Here is a 15,361-nt window from a genome sequence, read left to right as displayed (position 1 = left end):
ATAAGATTTTTAAAGTGAAAAGTAAAAAGGAAAGTATCCAAGAGTCCTTAAAACACCTTTTGGAATCAGGTATTTTATTCAGTCGTGAAATGATTTTAAGGAACCATTGAAGTAAAGAATCAAATAATATGTTATTGTGCTCCTGTGCTTAAAACAGATTGGAGACACTTGGATAGAAGAGAAGATGGGATTCAGCTTAACTCTAATCAACCAATCAATCAACCAGGCGATGAGTATTTATTAAGTGCCTACTGTATACGAATCACTGAAAATCTTGGTTGGAATATGGGTCTACAGTAGTGATAGGCTGGTTTCCTTTCTATCTTAACAGATGAGTCTTCAGGGGATTACTCAAAGCTCAGAGAGCTTATTTATCTGTGGTCACACAATTAATGAGCAAGAGAGGTAGGCTATTCTAAACCTTCATGCCATGGGTACAAAAATAAAAAATGGAACAATCCCAACTCACAAGGAAGTCACAGGAAAGACCGTGACCAATAGAAATAACTCCAGAATAACTGCATAGAAGATAGAACCCAAGATACATGAAGGCATTAGGTTACCATTGACTCTAGGAGTCTCAGCTGAGGGGGCAGAAGCTTGCCTTGCTCTTTGCTGGTTGCTACCTAAACCAGGTACAGCTAACATCTGTTGTCTGGGCCTGTTACTGAGCAGAAGCTGATTTCACCAAAATACCTTTGCTGGCCTTGATACCACACCCTTGTGATGGCACAGACTTTGGAGCTTCTTACAATTGTCTGAAAGCTCACTGTGGGATTTTCTCCCTGGGAGACATTAAATGCTGTTTTATGGATTTTCATAAACATTTTATGAGAGGAAACGTGTTTCCAGAAACATTCTTTCTCTTTTTGACCTCCCTAGAAAACAATTGAGACTCCCTTGGAGAAAGTTAAGATGAATACCCCAAATAGGGCTGAAGCAGCCATCTCTTCTCCCAGTGAGCCTAGCCCAAGCCCTTGGATCTCAATGGTTTATGGAGAATTTCAGGTACTATGATAAGAATCCCTAGCATTTCTGTGGGTTTTAAAGCTGGCAAAGCAATCCATAAAAAAAAAAGCCCTATTTGAGATTTGGAATAACTGAAGTAAGTGTTACAGACGTTATTATTCCTATCATACACAAAGAAATGGAGGCTTAGAGAAGTTACCAGAAGGAGAATACTTTAAGGACCACATCCACACCAATTGATGGGGATATTTCTTGTTTTTGTGTATAAGTCAAGGAGAATAGGGAGAGGATGAAAATTTTTACCTGAAATTATAATAAACATTATAATAAATATTATAATCATAAATTATAATCACCTATTTGCTGAAAACCTTTGTGTCCACAGATATGTGTGGTCCCTCTTGTGAGTGAAGGACCTGCTAGACTTTTCCATGAACTCTTCCGGTAGATAAGTGATAGAAGCAGGAAGTTCAGAACCAACAGCGTGGCCATTTTTCTGCCCTATTTCCATTCTTCTAATTTTTCAAATATGAAGAAACCTGATCTATAACAGAAAGGAAAACAAAACAGGAAAAGCTCACAGGAATTTTTAAGACTTTGTAGAACATTCACGTGGAAAAGGAAGTGGTTTTCTAGGCAAACAGAACTTTCCCCCAAAACCTTTGCAGACAGGTTTAAATGAGGAGTTCCAGAGGCACATAAGAGCACAGAAAGCAAAACAAGACACCTGGTGCTGTCAGGTACAGGGTTATTGAGATTTTAAAACATTCTCATTCAAGCCTTTGTTTTATTCCATTTTTATAGGTAGTTAACTAAAATTCAAATGAAATCAACAAAGCAGCCAGAATTTATACCAGAAATACCTTTGTGAGGGAGCTTTGAATAGTCCATTCAATTGGAATCAATAGTACGGAAATGCATTTTTAGCTAAAACTGATCTTAAACTTTGTTAATTGCATACTCCAGAATCATGCTTCTTTTCAATATACTATAGCTGAAATCATACAGTCTTTGGCCGTAGGAGGAGGAGGAGGAAGGGAAGAAGAGGAAAGGAAGAAGGGAGGAGGAAGAGAAAGAAGCCAGACTATGTTCTAAACAAGGTTTGATTGTGACCTTTTGCATAAGAAGGATATAAGGAGTACTAAGTTTCAAAATGGACCGATGCTGACATTGAATGCAAAAGGACAGTAGCAAAAAGAATTATATTATTTATGTTGAGGGAAAGAGATGAAAAAATGAAAAGAGAAGGCTAACCTACCCAAATTTTCCCTTGATTTTCTCTTTTTTTTTCTAAAGAGAAAATTCTTTGCACAATACCTGACCCAGTGCCTGGTACAGAACTAAGCAAATGCTTTTTAATTCATTCATCTATCCAGATGGAACTAAAATAATTACTAGAGAATTAATGAACAATAATAGGAAACTATCTAGGCTCTTGGTAAGTCTTACCGGGTCGGGATGAACTTTATCCTGAGGTACTGAAAGAACTGGACAATATTCTTATTGATCCATTGACAGATTTTTCAGAAATCACAAAGAACTGGGGAGGCAACACAGGAGTAAAGAAAGGCAAATTTATTAATTCAAAAAAAGAGAAGACAGAATCTATAAACTACAAGCCATTGAACCAATTCCAGGTCTGTGGACACTAAAAAAGGGGCATGGTCATTATGAAAATATAGAATTGATATCAAGAATAGATCACATCATACTAATCAATACAATCCAATTAATACTTTATTGATATAGAGGCCTCTAGATTATGAGGTTACAGGGAGAGTATACCTAGATTTCAGCAAATCCCTTGGCCGATGTTCATCCCATTGTTATGGACATGATGAAGAGATGTGAACTTGGTAATGAGGTACCATGAAGTAGATGATAATGATGATGCTAGTGGTGGTGGAGATGGTGGATGATGCTGATAGGTTGTAATGGTGACATTAGCTAGACCATCAAGTAGAAAGTAGAATTTGAATTGAGTTTTGAAGCACACGAGGACTTCTAAGAGTGAAAGAGTTGTATTCCCACATGGGAACAGCCCAAATAGAGGCACATATATGTGACAGCTACATAGGACAGGGCTTTCAAGAAGGCCTTTGAATATCTAAAAGTCCGCAATATATATGATTGGAATGGCTGGTTTGAGCCAGGTTTTGGAGGGTTTCCAATGATGACAATTGTAATTGATATTGGGAACAAAGGGAGCACTTAGAGATTATTTAGCAGGAAGAAACATGATCAGTTGTGTACTTTAGGAAGAGGAGTTTTTTGTTTTGTTTCTTGTTTTTTTAATTTAATTAAAACATTTCCAATGATAAAAAATCCTATCTTCTCTCTCCTCTATGTCCTTCTACTATTTCCATTGAAAAAGAAAAAAACAGATATGAAACCAAACCCTTGTAAGAAACATGCACAGTCAAGAAAAAACTAATTCCCGTATTGTCCATGTGGCTAAAACATATGTCTCAATTTGCACCCTGAAACCATCACCTCTCTGTCAGGAGATTGGGCTCATATTTCATTCTGAGGCTTCTGGAATCATGGTTGATTAGGATTATCACTTTGGCAGCTGTATGGAGGAGAGATTGAAGAGGGAAGAGGCTGTAGGCATGGATACCACTTAGGCAACTATTTGACCAGTGTTGGTAGGATATCCATTTTTCATTTGTCTTTCCAGTGATTTTGATAAATTGTAGTAAGCCTTCCACTCTTTCCCCTTTCCTCTTGTGACCAAAGGCATGCATTTGTGAGACAGCTGGTCAGGCTTAAGGTTGCAGTCTCCAGCTATATATCAATGTTTTCTCTAACTTAGCTACACGGGAACTTAAACCTATAATTTTGGGTTCATTAGCCAGCGAGCTAACCAACCCAGAAAAATAAGAGAAAAGACAATGTGGCAAATAAATGCATTCTGGGAATCTTCCTTGACAGATCAGCTTCTTTTAATACAAGTGAAGAGAAATTGAGGAAGCAGAAGAGATTCTTATAGAAAGGAAGGCATTCTCTGGAGAAGAATACTTTTAAGAGCACTGTTTGTCCTTTAAGTGATGAAATAAAATTGACTAACTAGATTTTCCTGGAATTGAGATTGATATATTCCAGAGCTGTCCAGTTTGTGAATTTGCCTATGGAAGATACCTGCTTGAAATCAGAGTTCTTCCTGGAAATCTCATCTGGAACTAATTGGCCCTTAGTCTGATAAAAAAATCCTAGTCAGCAAGTTGGTTCTGGGTCCACTCATAGAGTGACTGAGGAAAATGTTGCGTCATCTGAACCTTCATTAAGTTGTACTAAGAATATTAGTTGAAAACATTATGAAGTTGAGGATGGGATGTATCCTAAACATCGGAGATGTCTCAGTGAGTACCTGGGGAGGACAGAAGATAGATTGCTGGTTTCAGTGGGTATTGGGTTCTGAAATCCAGTTCTGTTAGAATATGGAGGTCATGAAAGGAGACTGGGAAATGTAGATAAGTCTGAGGTCATGGCGACTTGAATATTAGGCTTCTCCTGTATTTGTTTATTGCTTTATAGCCAAAGAAAACAAAGGAAGATGATTGCTGATTGGCAGCTGGAAAATTGTTCTGACATTAATAAAATAATCTCTCTTGTAATCTCTTGTAATAATAATAAGTAAGGTGAAAAATAGTGACCTGATCTGGAAGTGCTGTAATATTCTACATTTAAAATGTTCCCTTATATCTCTACATATTAAATAATAGAAAACTATTTAGAAAATAATAGAAAACTATTTAGCTCTTTTCCATCCCTGCCCCCAATACAAACACATATCCTTAAACTGACATGCCCATCATAGACACACATATACATAGGAACCACCCAAATACACACTCCCCCCAACAACCCCCCAATGCAAATACATGTATTCTGCCACTAAGAATTCTAGTGTATTTTCTTAAAGATAAGACCATTGAAAAATTCTCCTGTTTGAATGTTAGTTATAATATTTATCATCGGATGGAAATTTGGTTCTTCTTGACCCATCATTTCTAATTAATTCTGTGTGAAGTTTCATCTTCAAAGGATCAAACTTCCTCGTCAACTAATAATTCTGCACAGTACCTCGTGGGATGCACAGTACCAAATGAAGGATCAGAGTTTTCAAGAATTTCAATTTTGAGCTTGGATCATCATTTCAGAATCATTAGGGACATACGACCTCTGCTTTATTCCATATACCTTTAGTAATAAGATAAGTTAGGAAAACTTTGGGCAAATTAAATTGCATCTCTTCTTCCTTTCTGTTAATTAAGGTATTTCTTATAAACTTGGCCTGTGATACACACACACACACACACACACACACACACACACACACACATACACACACACAAGTGTGCACGACTGTGATTTATATATATATATATGTATATATATATATAAATAATATATACACATAAGTATGCATCCATGTATGTATAGATGTCATACTTCCAATGTGAATTTGCTGATAATTAAAAAAAATATTTTACATCAAATTTCTCTTCCAAAGGTCTAGAATTATAGGTATAGATGTGAATATATAGAGATATTCAAATTTTTCATGACAGAAAAACACAAGAAAAATTATCAGAAAACTGTTACATCTGTCAAAATATACAACATTCTGTCTTAGTAAGCCCTTACTTCTTTGCAAGAGCTCAGAGACATTTTTTGTTATCAGTTAATTACATATTTGTTGCTTTCAGTGACTCAAAAGTTTTACTTCTTTTTAATGCTCTTTTCATGGACTCCATTGTCAGCTATGTCTATGTCTCTATTTGTCTGTATCATAGTTCATTTTGCATTAAATGTAATGCTTGTTGTTCAATTACTTTCATCAATATCATTTCATATTTATTTTCTCATGGTTCTTTTAATTCTTAATTGTAAAGGGATGAAACTCTGAAAAGGTGTACTTGAATCTGAGACAGCAGAACACTTAAGGCTAATTACCTATTTGATGTGAGATAATGGTTCTATATACATATATTTAGATGAGATGGTGATGCGATGGCTCTCCTCACCCTTGGTGCTTGCTGAATGTGTGGTGGTGAGGTACTCGTAGGCAAGGATTGGAGGCTGAGAGAGAGGTCAGAGTTGCTCTGCCAAAAATGAGGAGGAGAAAGGCTTGAGCTCTGGACTCCAGAAGCCATATGGCAGCTTCCCTGCCTCCTTCACTTCTCCCTCTAAAGATTAAGGACTTTGATTGATCCTGACTCTGATTGATCCTCAGGCCCTCCAGAGAGCTAGCCAGGACATTATATTTAATATTTATATTTTTATTTTACAATAATTTTGCATCACATTCAAATATTTTTTATGGTTTACAAAAGCTCTTCCCCAAACTGGGACACTAATACATTGTTGATGGAGTTGTGAACTAAGCCAACCATTCTGGAATGCAAATCAGAATTATGCCCAAAGGGCCATCAAACCTTGCATACCCTTTGATCCAGCAGTGTCTCTACTGTACTTATAAATCAGAGAACATGAAGGGACCCATGTGTGCAAAAAGTTTGTGGCAGCCCTTTTTGTAGTGACAAGAAACTGGAAACTGAGTGGATGCCCATTAGTTGGAGAATGGCTGAATAAGTTGTGGTATATGACTATAATGAAATATTATTGTTCCATAAGAAACGATCAGCAGGATGATTTCAGAAAGACCTGGAGAGATTGACATGAACTGATGTTGAGTGAAGTGAGTAGAATCAAGAGAACATTGCACATGGTAACAAGAAAATTGTGCTAAGCAATTCTAATGAATGTGGTTTTTCCACAATGTGATGATAATGGACAATTCCTTGTGATGGAGAGAGTCCTCTGCATTCAGAGAGAGGACTATGGGGATTGAATGAGGATCACAACATAGTTTTTTTTTCACTTTTTTGTTATTATTTACTTACTTTGTTTTATTTCTCTTTTTTTCATTTTTGATCTGATTTTTCTTGTATAATGTAATAAGTGTGGAAATATGGATAAAAGAATTGTGCATGTTTAATATATATATTAGATTACTTGCTGTTTGGGAAGGGGGTGGGGAAAGGAAGGGAGAAAAATTTGGAATACAAGGTTTTGCAAGAGTGAATATTGAAAACTATCTTTGCACATATTTTGAAAATAAAAAGTTATAAAATTTTATTTTATTTTATTTATAAATTTTTTGACAGTATATATGCATGAGTATTTTTTAAAATAACATTATCCCTTGTATTCATTTTCCCAAATTATCCCCTCCCTCCCTCTACTCCCTCCCCTAGATGACAGGCAATCCCATACACAAAAATTTTTTTTAAAGTAAAAAAAATAGTTCTTCCTCAATTACTTGTCACCCCGAGTTGTTTTCCACTTTGCCACCATAAAGAATATTGCTATCAACCAATGCAAAAGCATTTCTAAAGTGCCTAGTATGTGCCAGGTTCTATGATAGGTACTGGCCATACAAAAAAGAAAATTGAAACAGTTCTAGGCTTCAAGAAACTTATGTTTTAGATGGAAACAGCCTGTACACATACAGGTACTTACAAAGTAGATACAAGGCAACATTGTACAGATGGAACCGGTATCAGGGAGGAATTGAGAATCATTCTGGATTTGAGCCTTGAAGAAAAGCAAAGAATCTAAGGCATAGAACTGGGAGGGAGGATATTCTAGAAGAATACAGCTTGTGCAAAAGCCCTGAGAGGAGAAAGAATATTATATATAATGAAGAGCCAGGAAGTTAGTTTTGTTAGACCATAAAATGTGTGAAAGTATCATAATATACAGGAAATAAGCCTGTGAAGTTGCAGTGGATCATGGTTAGGAAGGCCTTTAAATGTCAAACAGTGGGTTTTATATTTGATCTTTGAGGTAATGGGAAACACCAGGAACTTCTTGTGAGCAGCATAATTGCATGACATTGTCAAATCTGGGCTAGAAAATCACTTTAATGAGGAAATATAGGAATGATTGGAAGGAAAAAAGATATGAGTCAGGGAGACTTTAGTCAGGAGACTAAAAAAGGAAAGTATCACAACAATCCGTGGATGGCTTTAGCTTGGGTACTTTTGAAAGAAGAATTTGAGACGTGTCATGGAGGTAGAAATGATAGGGCTTAGAAACTGATTATATATGTGGGATTAAGCAGCTAGAATGATATGAGGTTATGACAAATATCTTGGTATAAATTGGACCATTGCTATCTTTTACCTAAGAGATATTATCAGAAGTGGTCAAAGGATATGAGAAGTTTAGCTACTTTTGCTGAGTAATTCCATATTGTTACTCAGCATGGCTGGGTTCATGAACTTTCTACCAGTAGTGAATTATTGTTCCTGTCTCCCTACAGCCTCTCCTCCAACAATTATCATTCCCATTTGTTGTCATTTTTATTAGTTTGTATGGATATGACAGGAAACCTCACACTTGTTTTCATTTGTCCTGTTGTTCATGTATAAGAACATATTTTCATATGTTAATTTGTGGTTTATAATTCTTTTGAAAATCTTTAATATGTGTATCTATAGACATATTAATACATATACACATATATACTACTTATATATTTATATTTTTATTATACAATAATTTTGCATCACATTCAAATTTTTTATGGTTCACAAAAGCTCTTCCCCAAATTGGGACACTAATACATTGTTGATGGAGTTGCAAACTGAGCCAACCATTCTGGAGAGCAATTTGGAACTATGCCCAAAGGGCTACCAAATTGTGCATACCCTTTGATCCAACAGTACCTACAACTTATATATTGTGGAATTACTCTTTTTATATTTTTGGATCAATGCCATGTATGTATACGGGAGAGATATTGGACTTTTATCACTTTTATTTCATTTTATTTTAATGTTTCCTCATTATTTTCTCTCCTGGTTCTATCTTAATTGAGTGCTTACATACATAGATTTTTAATCTATTTTAATGTAAGATGAATAAGGATTATTTTAGTTTTCATTATTTTCCTTATCCCTTATTTAGGCAAAAAACCTCCTTTTAGTCATAACTCTAAAGCATACTTCCTTCCAGTTCTTCCAGTTTTCTAATGTGGTGACATTTTGTGCTAAAGTTCCATATCCCTTTTATCCTTGTGTTATATGTTGTAAGATTCTGGTTTCCACTGAATTTCTTCCAAATTGTTCACCAGTTTTCTTCCCATAGATCTTGTTAAACAGGGAGTCCTTCCTCAAGAATTTATTTGAGTCTGTCCAATATTGGGCTGTCAATTTAGAGCGCTTCCCATTTTTCCTTATCTAATGTGTTCCAATGTTCTATTTTTCCAGTTTTTTTAATACAAAGAAATATTAAATAAAAGTATTTAATCAATTTATTAATTTTGGTAGATGTTATTTATTATTTAGAAGTTGATCACTTTAGGGTTTGGTTTTAGATGTGTGTTATTATTATGATCTTTTTCATTTGTACAATTTTTTTTCTTGAAATTTTAAAGTTTCTTCTTACAAATGAATTTTTAGTATTATATTGTTTCATCCTAAAAAAGGAATCTTTAGATAATTTTATTCATATACAACTAAATCAATAATTTAGTTGGAGAAATTCTGTATAGGTTTATTATTGTTGTTATTGTTATTGTTTGGTTTTTTTCCTGATTTATACTGAATATTGAACATTTTTGCTACTTTCTTTTGGTGGATGTTCTAGACTCAAAACAAAAACAACACTGTCCCTGTTTTAGCTGATGTGATGAAGTTTGAATGAGCCAATGAGTGTGAGCACGATCTCTTTCATTAGAGGAAAACTTTCCCAGAAATAAACCCTATCAAACTAAGTTCCATATTGGGAGTCATGCACATTGCCAATTGTAGAGTTTTAGTTGAACAAGATGTACTTTTTCATACATTGTCAAGGATGAATTTTCATATCTTTTTTTACTTATTTATTATTCTTTTGCACATTGTTAATTTTTAAGGTAGCTTGGGACATTGAGGACAGGAGTTCTTAAATATTTACATTTACAAATCTCTGCTTTGATTTTTGGATCATCATATTCCAGAATTGTACTATTTTGCAGTCATTGCTGATTTCAGTACTAGATTCAGAGCCACTTGCCTCCCTGACACTGATACACATGATGTGTTGTCCCTGGAATAACTACAGACCATGATCCTATCCTGATGCAGACACGAATGCACCTCTGCATACTATAGTGATGACACAATGGGACTCAAGACTCAGTAGACATGGGCATTGGAACTCTCAGGCTTAAATTGTCTCTTTCACTGGTTACTTTATTCACTCACCTCAACTCCTGTTCACAACCACATCCTCCCAATATTACCAATAGTCCACTCCTCACCAAGGCTAATTTGGCCACATCTGTATACTTCCTGGGATCTATTGAGGGCTAAGGTAAGGTCCCCATCCTTGTCATATCAACTGAAAGAAGCTTGAAGGCTCCCCTTGAAAAGGGAATCCTTAGAGGGATCAGAATTCCTATGAACATATTTTTGACCCTGCACCATCTTAAATCCTTCTTCTATCTTAATCCTTTGGCTGTTTTTAACTCATTAATTCCCTTTCTGAAATGTAACATGTAGAATGAATATACTTCTCCAGATATGGTTCAAATATAGCCAGCAAGTGGAGACACTCCATTATTCTTGATTGTGTGTGTGTGTGTGTGTGTGTGTGTGTGTGTGTGTGTGTGTGCATTTACTCATTTTCAGTTATGTACAACTTTTTGAAAACAATTTGGGGTTTTCTTGGCAAAGATGCAAGGATGGTTGACCATTTCCTTCTCCAACTCGTTTTACAGATGTGACTTGTCCAGGGTCATATAGCTAATAAATATAGAAAACTAGATTTAAAAGACTTCAGGACAGGTACTCTATCTATTATGTCTCACTACTCTTTTCTAGATTCTATGTCTATATCAACACAGTTAAAGTTTGTATTTACTTCCTTAGCACATGCAGCACAGCCCTAGCACATATGGCACTTGTACTCCATGAGAATCTCTAGAATCTTTTTTTTTTAATTATTTTTAAAGATTTGGATCCCTTCCCCATGCATTATCTTCAATCTACAAAACTGATTTTTTTTAGCTCAAGTAAATGAAACAGCTAAGTGTCTCAGTGGTTAGAACAAACACCAATCAGGAAGACCAAAGTGACCTCAAACAGTAGTTGGTGACCCTGGACAAACCACATCATCCTGTTTGACTCAGTTTCCTTATCTGTGAAATGGGGATAAGAATAGCACTTCTCTCCCAGGATTGTGAAGGTTCAATCAGATAGTAATTGTGAAACACTTAGAATAATGCCTGGCACATAGTAGGCATTATATAAATGTTGAAGGCTGAATGATCATTTTGGGGATATATTATGGGGCAAATTGTAATTCAGCTGTGAGTTTTTCAATTTAATTACTGATCTTCTGTCATTCTGTGGTCATTAAAAATTATTCTTTTCAGCCACTTCCAACTATTCAGCCAGTTCTGAATTGATCTAATTATCCTCTTGTCCAGCTCTTATCTTGACATCTCTTCCATAAGAATGGCATGAGGGAGTCTGCCAAATGCAATGCTAACATATAGGTAATTTATAAATATTGTAGGCCTACATATTACTCTGATGTATGAGTCTAGTCATCCTGCCAAAAAAAAAAAAAAGAAATCATAATAGACTGACAATATTTCTTCTTGGTAAGACCATTATTTCTTTCAAGATACTGCCTTTTTTCTAAATATTCCTGAATTATTCCCTTAAGAATATGTGCTAGATTTTTTTAAAATCAAAAATCAACCTCAAGCTTAAAGACCCTTAATCATGAGGTTCCATTTTCTTCCCTCTTTTGAAAATAAGAAACAAATCAAGTAACTCTCTACTAGCTATTTTTATTCTCCCCTTTCCAGATCAAATCTCTTTGACAGAGAAACAAGAAATAAAATGAAAATGTGGTCCATATGATTTCTTTACTCTGGCCATTATCAAGGAATAGTGAGCATATTCCTTTCTTCACTGTCCTTTTGTGTCCAATCAGCCTAAAAACCCACCTTTTATTGGTCCCCCTGGAGTTAAGGTACAGGGGAACCAGTTATAGTCCAAAAGTGAATGAGAAAAAAAAAGCCATCTGAGTTAGAGAAAGAATCCTCCGAGTGCATGTGTGGTGAAGTGCTGAGTGATGACTCAGCTGGGAGGCAGTGTCTGTGACAGCATGCCCAATAATGGCATTTATAGGTCAATTAATATTAAATTAAAAGGAATTAAATCATTTCTTCTTCTCTCCAACATGCCCATGGCAGAGGCTATCAGACCACCTGATAGCCAATGGTCATGGGAGTTGAACAATATCTCTCTACTCTCCTATCTCCTTACTATCCAACATTAAATGTCTGCACCAATTAAGTCATTCTCTTCACTGTTCCTAATTAAATACCATCTCATTCTGGGCTTCCTTTCTTCATTCTCATCCTTACAATAATTACAATTACAATCCTTTCCAAATCTGGTCAATCCATCAGCGTCTAAACCAAGTCCTATTGCTTCTTGGAGACCTTCCCCCATCCTGCTCTAGTCCACAGTGATATTCCCCATTCCTGGAGTCATTTATATTTCTCATATATTTCTCATCATATCTATGTTGCATCTAAATTATCCCTATGTATATATCTCATCTCCCAATCTAGTGTGAGGACAGGGGATATGTCTTTTTTTTTCCCTTTTGTCCATCTTGCAAAGTGTTATAAGCAGAGTACATAGTGAAGGAATGGATGGTTCCTTCAATGTTTTTCAATGACAAAAGAAAGTTTTCATAATTGAAAAGAACCCCACACTATGTACCAGAATTTGTGGCAGCTTAGATTAATTTTTCAAATGATTTAAGAAGGAAATATCAATTCAGAAATAAGAATTCTTTTCCAGGGCAGCTATAGGACACAGGATTTAGAATCTAGAAAACTCATCTTCTGGCCTCAGATATATACTAGTTGTGTGACCCTAAGCAAATCACTTACCCCTATTTACCTCAGTTTCCTTATGTGTAAAACTACTTCAATATCTTTGCCAAGAAAAATCCTAAAATGGGACCACAAGGAGTTAGATACAATTCAACAACCAAGATTTTTTAACTCTTGATCTTAACTCCCATTTAAATTTTTATTTTGTCTTTGAAGATTAAATAAAGGTTTTCTATATACCAGTCCTAAATGAACAATTATTAGTACTATGGCTAAATGGAGCTGGGTCATTGACTCTAGGCACTGCAAGCTCCAGTGGTTATATTAGTCTATGCACAATACCATTTCACATGACAAATAATTAAATTCCCTTTTAATGTCTGTCATCTACCTTCCAAACTTCTGTCCCCTGCAGGCAACAAATCAACTCATAATTTTGCCCAAACTTTCAGACCAAAGCATGGATACTTGGATAAATTTTGAGGTTTGAATCTCGGTATTTTTATATAGGCCATGAATTAACTCGTTTCTCCCCTAACTCTATACTGGGGATAACAGAGGAAGGACAGAGCCAGCCGGTAATACAGAGAAACAAATCTAGAGCTGACCTGTCTTTAGGCTTAGGGCCAAAGTGGTAGCCATTACAGTTCAATGTTTCCTCTAAAGTGGAAGAAAAACAGGCTTTTAGCCAACTCAGATCTAAGTCCCAACATACCATATGCAATTTTCTTTTGGCAGATCCACTGAAAAAGAATAGTCAGCCAAATCCCTAGGTAATATTAATTGACCTATAAATGCCATTATTGATAGATTATGTTTCTGGAAACAGTTCTAGGATGTAAAGTGCACATGTGAATATCTGAAAGGAATTTACTGTTGGACTTGGAGTGTTAATTTTTTTCCTTTCCTTTTCTTCTCTTGGTTCCCAAATCCCCTCCAGCACAGTCCAGCACATTTTCCCCTCAGCCACCCAAACAGCCACCCTGTCATATTTAATCTTTTTCTGGATGGCTGAAAGTTTTGTTGTAAAGTCCGACATGGAAAGGGCTTGCTGACTGCAATTTCTTCACAGGCCCACAAGATTAATTATGTTGGTGGAGAGGTTGTTAGGGGGTCACAGGTTTTTCATGGGTCACCTTTGAGGTAGGATTGGTAGCTGATGTAAAAAAAGATGGGGGGCAAATAAAGAAATAGGTTTTGCATCGCTAAGCATCTTCTCAGTTTGCCTTGAGCCTAATTCTTATTGCAACAGAGCTTGGCTATAGTTGGTATAGTCATGATTTAAACATGTTACACGAGGAAAGCTTCTGAGGTTTCCCGGTGTCCTTCTTTAAACTGTGAAAAGTCTTTTCTTTATAACATACAAAGATTTTTAGCAAGATTTGCTCCCACTGAATAATCATGGTTTCTAAAAGAGATAAAATATAACTCAGTTCATAGTGAGTGCTAAGTCCCAGAGATACAAAGAAGAAAATGAGAGAGTCCTGACCTCAAAGAGCTTATAATTGAATGGGAAAAGACAATACACAATACAACAAAAACCATCCCAGATTTTACAGCTCCCTTATATGGAGTATAATTTATATTATATAATTTCAAAAGAGATGAAAAAAAAATGAACCTTTTTATCTCTCCTTCCTAGATAGAGGGCTCGTATTTGCTGAGGATGTGTATGTGGGTGTATTTAAGTGAACTAGTATAAAACAAGTTTCTTAGGAAAATTCTTAGATGCTATTGAATCCTTTTCTTTTTGGTGGGTGGGTTGGGAAATGGTAGTTGCATAGTAGTAGCCAGTCTCTTATGTGGGAGAGGGGAGAGTTACACATGTAAGGAAAAGTATAACTCTCTGTCTTTAGTAAATTGATGTACTTAGGGGAAAAAAGCTAGGACAACAAATAGAACACTGGATTGAAAGAACCTCAATTTTAATTCTGGCTTTGCCACTTAATTATTTGATCTTCAGTAAGTCATTTAATCTCTCTGGGCTTCAGTTTCCCCATATGTAAAATGGAGGCCTATGGCAAGATAACCACAAAGTTGTCTTCTAGTTCTAAAATTGTGATTTTACTTAAACTGTATAAAACAAATCTAGTTTTCCAAACCAGAAGTAGGAGTATTGGACTTCTGTAGACTTTGGAAGTAATCATTACAACCTAAGATCATCCAAAGTATTTTATCCTATCAGAGTACAAAGGGAACTCCTTTCATGTAGAATTTGTTACTAAAGGACAGTACCAGGCAGCTAAATGGCTCAGGAGATAGAGGACTGTGTTTAGAGTCAGGAAAATGTGCATTCAAATATGTCTTTCAACACTTACAAGCTATGTGTCACTGGGCAAATCACTTAGCCTTGGTCTGTTCTAATTCATTGAAGAAGAAAATGACAAACCATTTTAGTATCTCTGCCAAGGAAACCCCAAAAGAGGTCACAAAAGTCAGACACATTGAAATGTGTCAACAACAATACAGTACACT

The sequence above is a fragment of the Sminthopsis crassicaudata genome, chromosome 3 (genome assembly GCF_048593235.1).
Source record: "Sminthopsis crassicaudata isolate SCR6 chromosome 3, ASM4859323v1, whole genome shotgun sequence".
Lineage (NCBI taxonomy): Eukaryota > Metazoa > Chordata > Mammalia > Dasyuromorphia > Dasyuridae > Sminthopsis > Sminthopsis crassicaudata.
Note: the sequence above shows the minus strand (reverse complement) of the source record.